Raw genomic sequence first — 9,064 nt, 5'->3', positions numbered from 1 at the left:
GTGTCGGAGGCTGCTGGGGAGTCTCAGGGTCTGGCAGGAGCAGATGTGAACTTCCAGGAGTCGTGGACATGAGTTAGGGGTCCAAAGAAGCCTCACCACCGACCAAGGAAGCTGTGAAGTAAAGACCAGAGAACCTGGGGGAGGATGGACCAGGATGGACCCAGGCATCCACCCAGCTGGATGGAGCAGAGACTCCAAGGCAGGAAGGACCTGAGTTCTGTCTCCCTGTCGTTCTCTTGGTCCCTTTCACGCTGTCTTCCCCGGCCCTCATCTGTCAATGGCCATGATTAGGTCACAGACCCAAGCTCTGGCCACCAGGGCAGGCAGAGAGATGACCTAACGTCCATAGCACCAGTGGGGGGGAGGGCCTGCCTCCCACCTATGGGGGATGTCAGTTGCTTGGCAGCCAGAGGGACAGGCCACCACCCCACCCCTCCTTGCCAGCACCACACCTGGCAGATGGAGGAACTGGGCCGATGGTTCCCTCTGCCCACACCCTCCTGTGGCTCTCATCTCCAGGGTCCAGCAGATGTGGGGAGCCAGGTTGAGGAATTTGGACACTGGAAAACGTGTGGAAGCAGTGAAAACCTGAAGGGACCAGGAGGGGCAGGGTGGGCACCCATTTCAGGATAAGTCGAGGAGCAGCAGGGTGATTCTCCACGCCTGGCCCCTTGGCTCTGTTCTAACAGTTTACACGCATTAACATTTCATTCCAACTCAGACACTTTTCAGATGCCCAGTTTGCAGATAAGCAAGTTGAAGTACAGAGAGGTTAAGTTACATACTCAGAGTCACACAGCCAGCAAGTGGCAGAACGGGACTTGAGCACCAGCTGACTGGCTGCAGAGTCTGTGCCCTGAACCAGTTTGCAGTAGCATTGAGCACTTTACGTGTCAGGCGGTTTACAGGCACTTAGGGTCTTTGCAACCGCCCTTTGATGCCAAATGCTAAAATAATATCTGGGGAAAAGCTTTTGACCCCTTTTAGCAAACAAAAATTTTATGATGGCAAGAATTTATCCTGCCTGGTTAATCTGATTTTTCCATTTTTAGTACATGGATGGTCCCTAACCTTACCCCTGAACAGAATCACGACTTTCCCCAGAGCTGTGCAGCTCTCAAGGCTTTTTTTTTTTTTTTTTTTTTTTTTTTCCTGAGATGGAGTCTGGCTCTGTCGCCCAGACTGGAGTGCAGTGGCGCGACCTCGGCTCACTGAAGCCTCTGCCTCCCGGGTTCAAGCCTCCTGAGTAGCTGGGACTACAGGCGTGCGCCACCACGCCCAGCTAATTTTTGTATTTTTAGTAGAGATGGGGTTTCACCATGTTGGTCAGGCTGGTCTCGAACTCCGGACCTCACGTGATCTGCCCGCCTCGACTGCCCAAAGTGCTGGGATTACAGGCGTGAGTCACCACGCCCGGCCTCAAAGCATTTTTGTTAGCGGTCTTTTTAAGATTTCTCCACCGGGCGGGGTGGATCACGCCTGTAATCCCAGCACTTTGGGAGACCGAGGCGGGCGGATCAGAGGTCAGGAGTTTAACACTAGCCTGGCCAACATGGTGAAACCCCGTCTCTACTAAAAATACAAAAAAAATTAGCTGGGCGTGGTGGCACGTGCCTGTAATCCCAGCTACTCAGGAAGCTGAGGCAGAATTGCTTGAACCGGGACCCAGGAGGCGGAGGTTGCAGTGAGCCGAGATCGCTCCACTGTATTCCAGCCTGGGCTACAGAGCGAGACTCCGTCTCAAAAAAAGAAAATTCTCGCTTTTGCGGGTGGCGGCGAGCGCGGAGAGGACGCCATGAAGGCTTCAGGCACCCTACGAGAGTAGACCCACAAGGTGGTGGGTCGCTGCCTGCCCACCCCCAAATGCCACACACCGCCCCTCTACCGCATGCGAATCTTTGCGCCTAATCCTGTCGTCGCCAAGTCCCGCTTCTGGTACTTCGTATCTCAGTTAAAGAAGATGAAGTCTTCAGGGGAGACTGTCTACTGTGGGCAGGTGTTTGAGAAGTCCCCACTGCGGGTGAAGAACTTCGGCATCTGGCTGCGCTGTGACTCCCGGAGCGGCACCCACAACACGTAAGGGGAATACCGGAAGCTGACCACTGCGGGCGCTGTCGCCCAGTGCTACCGAGACGCGGGCGCCCGGCACCGCACCCGGGCCCGCTCCATTCAGATCATGAAGGTGGGGGAGATCGTAGCCAGCAAGTGCCGTCGGCCAGCTGTCAAGCAGTTCCACGACTCCAAGATCAAGTTCCCGCTGCCTCGCCGGGTCCTGCGCCGTCAGCACAAGCCACGCTTCACCACCAAGAGGCCCAACACCTTCTTCTAGGTTCAGGGCCTTCGCCCGGGTGTGCCCCAAATAAACTCAGAAACGTCCCGGTGGGGAAAAAAAAAATTCTCTTGGAACTGTTCTGTGACTGTCAACTGCATGGCGCTAGGGGGCGCTGCAGCACCACGGTGTTTTATAGTCATTACAACACTTCTCCAGCAGATGGCGGCAAAGTGTTGGGGAAAGAGGGTGCCCTTTTGCCAATCCACATATATTTTTCTGATTTTCATTTGTATGGTATGCAAACATTTTCAATTCTCAAAATTTGGTCTCAGCTACCATTCTAACTATTTGAGGCTTACGCTTCTCTGTTTCCCGTCCACTCTGGGCCGAAGTCTTCCTGTCAGTGAAACAGGGATGTTTAAAGTTTTCTTGGGGCCCCTTTCCCAGAGCTGTCCTCATGACCCATTTGGGGCAGTTTCTCTCTTGTTGGAGCGTGGAGCTGCTCTTAAGGCCCTACCTGCTGGATCCTCAAATAACATGGTGGACACTCCCCTCCAGACCTCCTTTGTGGAGCCAGGCTCTCCTCTCTCAACCCCTTGGAGTTCCCACCTCTTCTGGGCCCCAAAGTCCTGTCTCTAACTCAAAGACAGTTAGTTATCTGTGTTCAAATAAAATCACATGGGCCGGGCGCGGTGGCTCACGCCTGTAATCCCAGCACTTTGGGAGGCCAAGGCAGGTGGATCGCTTAAGGCCAGGAGTTCGACACCAGCCTGGCCAACATGGAGAAACCCCGTCTCTATTAAAAATACAAAAATTAGCCTCGCGTGGTGGCGCCTGCCTGTAATCCCAGCTACTCGGGAGGCTGAGGCACGAGAATTGCTTGAACCCGGGAGGCAGAGGGGCAGTGAGCCGAGATCGTGCCTCTGCACTCCAGCCTGGGTGACAGAGCAAGATCCTGTCTCAAAAAGAAAAAAAAAAAAATGTAACCTTTTCTGCACTTGCTCGCTTTATTTTTCAGAGCTCTGATTGCCCCTGGTGCGCTCATTTGTTTCTCAATAGCATGCCGACTTGTCAGGGAGGTTAATAGAGGAAATTGGTGACACGGGCGGGCGTCGCAATCAGGAAGTGCTGAGAGTAGGAAGTCAGGTGGGCTCACGACTAGCAATGCAGGGAGCTGCTCGCTCGTGAGGATTGGAGGAGCCACGTGGAAAACGCTGCTGCCCAGAACCCAGCTGGCTGCGCTGGCCAGGCAGGAGCCCCTGGTTCGCAGCGGTGGCCGTCACTGCTGCTGCTGCCACCACGGCCCAAGTATCCCCTAGATGGCGTCCCCTTCCTCTGGCTTCCTCTCCCATAGCAACAGCAGTCCCTGCAGAGGACTCTGGAGTTGTGGTTGCGGGGTCCTACCCCGCAGGGGGCAGGTGGGCGTGGCGGGGAGAGGCAGTAGAGTCCCTCAAGGTCATCTCTGACCTGTCCCCGAGGTGTTCCCGGCCCCAGCAACTGCTCAGTTATTTGTTGAATACTGACGGTCGATAGAAACCACCCGGACTGGGAAAGGCCGACCCCAGATGCGCCTAGTGGGGAATGTGCTGGAAAAGATAGGCCCCCTGGAGGGAGTGCGCCCAGGGAGTGGAGAAGAGCGTTTGAGATCGAAGGGGTGGCCGCGTAAAGGCCCTGAGGTCTCGCAAGGAAGGGTCCCGGGGCGTCCCAGGCCCTGTTCTAGGTGCAAGAAACAGGAACCTCCTGGAGCGAGCGTGCGGTGGGGATGCAGTGGGTATGCCTCCTAGATGAAGACGAAATCCATGCATTAGGGAGTGAGGCCTGCTGGGGACAAAAGTCTGGCAGGCAGGGCCCCCTAGGAGGGTCGGGGCAGGAGAGGGTTTGCAGTCATCGGAAACGGGGCGGCCTGGAAAACCCTCACTGAGAAGGTGCCAAGTAAGCAAAGACCCGAAGGAGGTGAGGGGGTGCGGCCAGCAGATGCCTGGGGGAAGCGCATGACGCGAGATGCAGGAAGAGCCAGGTTTAAAGCCCCAAGTCAGGGTATGATAATAGGGGGTTATTAATGTGTGACTACTGCCCCTCCCGTGCCAGGCTTGGTGCTGGCGTAGGGGAGGCAGTGGCGCCAAAGAATACCACCTGCCTCCATGGTGGTCGCTGTCGGGTTGGATTCCCACGTGCCTGGAGTTTAAAAGTGAGGCAGCCTGGAAATGAGCTTGCAGAGTTCGCTGGGGGGCCTGGGGGAGGTTCGGCCGTGTCGACTTTCAGACAGCGGGCCCGGGCGGGGATCTGGATCCTGACCCCCGCCGATCCCGGAGCCAGCTCAGAAGACAGGGGCGCCCTAAAACTCCTAGGAATATGACCAGGTGCTGGAGGGAGGGAGAAGTCTGGGTTCCGGGGACAGAAAACGACACTCTCTACCCCCATCCGGTTCCCCAGACCCGGTTTCCACCGAGGCCCCGCCCTCCCCGGCGCAGTCTCCGCCCCTTGCATAAGAGGCCACATCGCCTACATCGAGATATGCAGAGCGCATGTCAACGCGCAGGAGCGGCAGCGCCCCATTTAACCACCAAGAGGCGCTCCAGGGCCGCTGGTAAAAATCGTGCGGGAGGCCGGGCGCGGTGGCTCAAGCCTGTAATCCCAGCACTTTGGGAGGCCGAGACGGGCGGATCACGAGGTCAGGAGATCGAGACCATCCTGGCTAACACGGTGAAACCCCGCTCTACTAAAAAATAAAAAAAACTAGCCGGGCGAAGTGGTGGGCACCTGTAGTCCCAGCTACTCGGGAGGCTGAGGCAGGAGAATGGCATAAACCCAGGAGGCAGAGCTTGTAGTGAGCTGAGATCCGGCCACTGCACTCCAGCCTGGGTGACAGAGCAAGACTCTGTCTCAAAAGAAAAAAAAAAAAAAAAAGATTAAAAAAAAATCGTGCGGGAAGAGATGGCTGGAGGCCAGGAGTTCAAGACCGGCCTGAGCAAAATAGTGACCCACCCTCAACCCCCGCTCCCCGCCTCTCGTCTATACAAAAATAAATATAAACAAACAAACAAACAAACAAACAAATACATATTAAATCGTGCCTGCGATGGTTTTTCCCCAGCACTGGAAGCGCCGAAGTTTTCCCGGGCCTTTCAACGCTAGACTGCAGAAAGTAGCAGGACAGCGGTTCTCAAAGTCAGGTCCTGGACCAGATGCATCAACGTCTCCTGGGAACTAGGTACACATTATCTGGCCCACCTGAGACCTACAGAACCCCTTTGGGCGGGGAGCCCAGAAAGCTGAGTTTTCAAAGGACCCCCCCAGGCACCTGCGATACGGGACCAGCTTGAGAAATGGTCCGGAATCACAGTCTGAGACCCCAGCTCTGAGGTCTGATGGTCTCTAGGATCCCTAAGGTCACAGCTGTCACCCTGGCTGCCCATTGCTGGGAATCACCTGGGAAGCTTTAGGGACTGTTGCTGCCCCAGTGGTGCTCTGCACCATCCCGAGATTCCGAGAGTGGCTCCTATGTGCATGCTGGACAAGGGCTCCGGGCCATTCCAGGGGCAGCCGGGGCGGGGATTGCTACCTTAGGGTCTCTGTCAAGGCCGGCATGTGCAGTCAAGAACTGGCCGCTGCTGATAGGTAGCAGGAATAAGACGAGATGATGTCTCCTAAGGTTGATTTGAGCACGAACACATCACACCCTTTTCAGTACCCTGAGCAATGCTGGAAGGAAAGCTCTGCTATGATCCCCCTTTCCCATGAGGACATGGAGGCACAGAGAGGTCAAGTAACCAGCCCAAGGTCACACAGCTTGCAAGGGGCAGTGCTGGGGGAGCCAGGCAGCCGAGCTCCAAATTTCTCTTCACCCAGTACCCAACCATTTCCTCTTCTCCTGTCACACCCTGTGGGCCTGGGAGGGGGACTCAGAAATCAGAAATCCTTCCACCCCCGTGTCTTTTGTTTGTTTGTTTGTTTGATAGAATCTCGCTCTGTCGCCTAGGCTGGAGTGCAGTGGTGCAATCTCGGCTCACTGCAACCTCCGCCTCCTGGGTTCAAGCAATTCTCATGCCTCAGCCTCCCAGGTAGCTGGGATTACAAGCACCTGCCACCACGCCCAGCTAATTTTTGTATTTATAGTACAGACGGGTTTTCGCCACGTTGGCCAGGCTGGTCTCAAACTCCTGACCTCAAGTGATCTGCCCATCTCGACCCCCCAAAGTGCTGGGATTACAGGAGTGAGCCACTGTACCCAGCCCCTCCACCCCCATGTCTCAGAGTGGCATCCCTCCCCTCCATGGCTGTGTTCTGGAATCACCTGTGGCCTCTTATGTTCCTCTTTGGTGACAATGAGGAGCAGCTGGACTGGTCCAGCTGAAGGTGGATTCAGAACCCAATCTCTGGTTTTCCAGGTGGAAACCTTCGTGCATTTGAAACCAAACCCCAGAGGCATCAAGGGACTGACTGGCCCTAGCAGACGCTGTTTCAAAGCCCCTGGGATGAAATCTAATACTGAACACCCTGTTCTGTCTCAGTTACTAGAGGGCTCCCCCCACGTCTGGGGCCTCCCCGAATGCTTGCGGTGGGGATGCTGGGAACAGGAGTTCAGAAAACGTTGTGTTCACTCGAGGGGGAACAAATTTTGACTCAGTGGGGTCAGACTTGCCCAAAGCCTCAAGGCCACCCAGAAAGGCTATGCAAATAAGACCCAGGGATGGCCGGGTATACAAATAAGACTCAGGAGGCTGAGGCATGGGAATCACTTGAACCAGGAGGCAGAGTATACAGTGAGCTGAGATCGTGCCACTGCACTCCAGCCCAGGTGATGGAGACTCTGTCTAAAACAAACCAACCAACCAACCCAGGGAGATGGTGTGAAACTGTTTTTGTTTGTTTTGTTTTGTTTTTTGAGTCAGGGTTTCGCTCTTGTTGCCCAGGTTGGAGTGCAATAGCGCAATCTCAGCTCACCACGACCTCCGCCTCCCGGGTTCAGGCGATTCTTCTCCTACCTCAGCCCTGAGTAGCCGGGATGACAGGCATGCACCATCATGCCCAGCTAATTTTTTGTATTTTTAGAACAGACGGGGTTTCACCATGTTGGCCAGGCTGGTCTCGAACTCCCGACTTCAGGTGATCCACCCACCTCAGCCTCCCAAAATGCTGGGATTACAGGTGTGAGCCCCCGCACCCGGGTGTGAAACTGTTTCTGCAAGCATGTCTGTGACTGACTAGCGTTTGAGTTTCTGTGTGATAACATATGAGTGTGCCCATGTGGCTGAGGGGATCAAAGTGTCCAATGGCATCTAGCAGTGTGTGACGTGTCCTGAGTGGATGAACACGTTGGCATTTGCAAGTACGGCAGTGTTTGCGTGAATGGGTCTGTGGGTGTGTGGGGGTTGCCTTCCCAGAGCACAGTGGATCTGTGTGCCTCTGTGAGTACATGTGTGTGTGCTACACGTGTGTGTCCGTGTCTGTGTCTATGTACGGGCAGGTTAATTATGTCTGTTGGTGAATGTGGTCTGCCAGTGGTGCCTGTGTGTGTACATGTGTCTGTGGTATGTGCTGTGCCTGCGTGCCTGGGTCCGACTGTGCATGTGTATATGTGTGTGTACACACGTGTGTGGCAGTGAGAGGGACTGGCCCAGTGTTGCTTGATGTCTGTGAAATCCGCACAACTCCACGTTAAATCCATCTTGCCACTTGTTTGGGGTCCACACCGCTTTCCTTCTCATAGGCCCCCCGATGTTCCCCGGAGACAGCCCAGAGCTCTGGGTGCTGCAGGGAGGAGGAGCAGAGAGACTCGCTCTGAGTCTTCATTTCCTGCGTTCATGCTGTTTGCTCCTCCCGTCTCCAAATCCCTCCCAGCATCTGTCTCTGCTGTTCCTTTTTACCTTCTGGCTCCTCAGGCAGGCCAGGTCCCCGTGGTCACGTACCTCTGCCCTCTGAGGTGGGCAGCAGCAAAGGACAGCCTCCCTCCCCACCACCAGCCAGAACCTTCCCACCCAGCCTCTCCTCCTCCCTGCACCTGCAAAGCCTCCCCTCCAGGTGAGGTCCACAGCTTGTATTTCTTCCAAAGCCCCCAGGGCCTCACTCTTGCCAGGCTGTGAGCCGTGGACTACACGGCCAAGTATCCACCACCATGCACAAAAGGGCTCTAGCAAGGCCATGCGGCACGCCAGGCAGCAACCACTCCACTCAGAAAAGAGCTGGGGTGGGGTGCGGTGGCTCACTCCCATCATCCCCGTGCTCTCGGAAGCCGAGGCCAGAGGATCCCCTGATCCCAAGAGTGCAAGTGAGCTGCGACTGCAATACTGCACTCCAGCCTGGGTGACAGAGCCAGACACTGCCTTGAAAGAAAGAAAAGACAGAAAGGGAAAGAGAAAGGAGAGAGAGAGAGAGACAGAAAGAAAGAAAAGAAAGAGAGAGAGAGGGAGGGAGGGAGGGAAGGAGGAAGGAAGGAAAGTATTGTAGGAATACCAATCAGGAGGCTCAAGTTGGATAAATTGAAAAGAACAGAAGCTAAAAGCAAGAAACCAAGCACATGTCCTAAGGTCTTTACTGGGGTAATAATAGGAGGAATTAAAAAGACAGTAGGAGAACCTGCGGAGAGGGTTGGTGGGGGCGCATCTCATTGACCCTTTGGGATCAATCCCAAAGAAGATTGACTTTAGTGAATAAGGACACAAGTACTTCTCTAACCACATCAAAGAAATGATGCATTTGATATCAGGCTGAAAAGAGCAGTAGCAGTATAGAGAGCCTTTACCCTATGTTTAGACGCTTCCCTCACTTTTTTTTTTTTTTTTTTTTTTTTTT

At 54.8% G+C, this 9,064-nt stretch overlaps 1 pseudogene across 1 annotated transcript; it reads left to right on the top strand.

The window, feature by feature from the left end:
- The first annotated feature begins 1,795 nt into the window (after nt 1-1,795).
- Nucleotides 1,796-2,379, top strand: LOC108531052 (60S ribosomal protein L18a pseudogene; annotated as a pseudogene). The gene has a single exon (XR_001886049.1). The product of XR_001886049.1 is annotated as a 60S ribosomal protein L18a pseudogene (transcript).
- Nucleotides 2,380-9,064: the final 6,685 nt, after the last annotated feature.

The sequence above is a fragment of the Rhinopithecus bieti genome, unplaced genomic scaffold (assembly GCF_001698545.2).
Source record: "Rhinopithecus bieti isolate Rb0 unplaced genomic scaffold, ASM169854v2 scaffold_7888, whole genome shotgun sequence".
Taxonomy (NCBI): domain Eukaryota; kingdom Metazoa; phylum Chordata; class Mammalia; order Primates; family Cercopithecidae; genus Rhinopithecus; species Rhinopithecus bieti.
The sequence above is the reverse complement of the archived record's forward strand: the minus strand, read 5'-3'. Positions and strand labels throughout refer to the sequence as shown.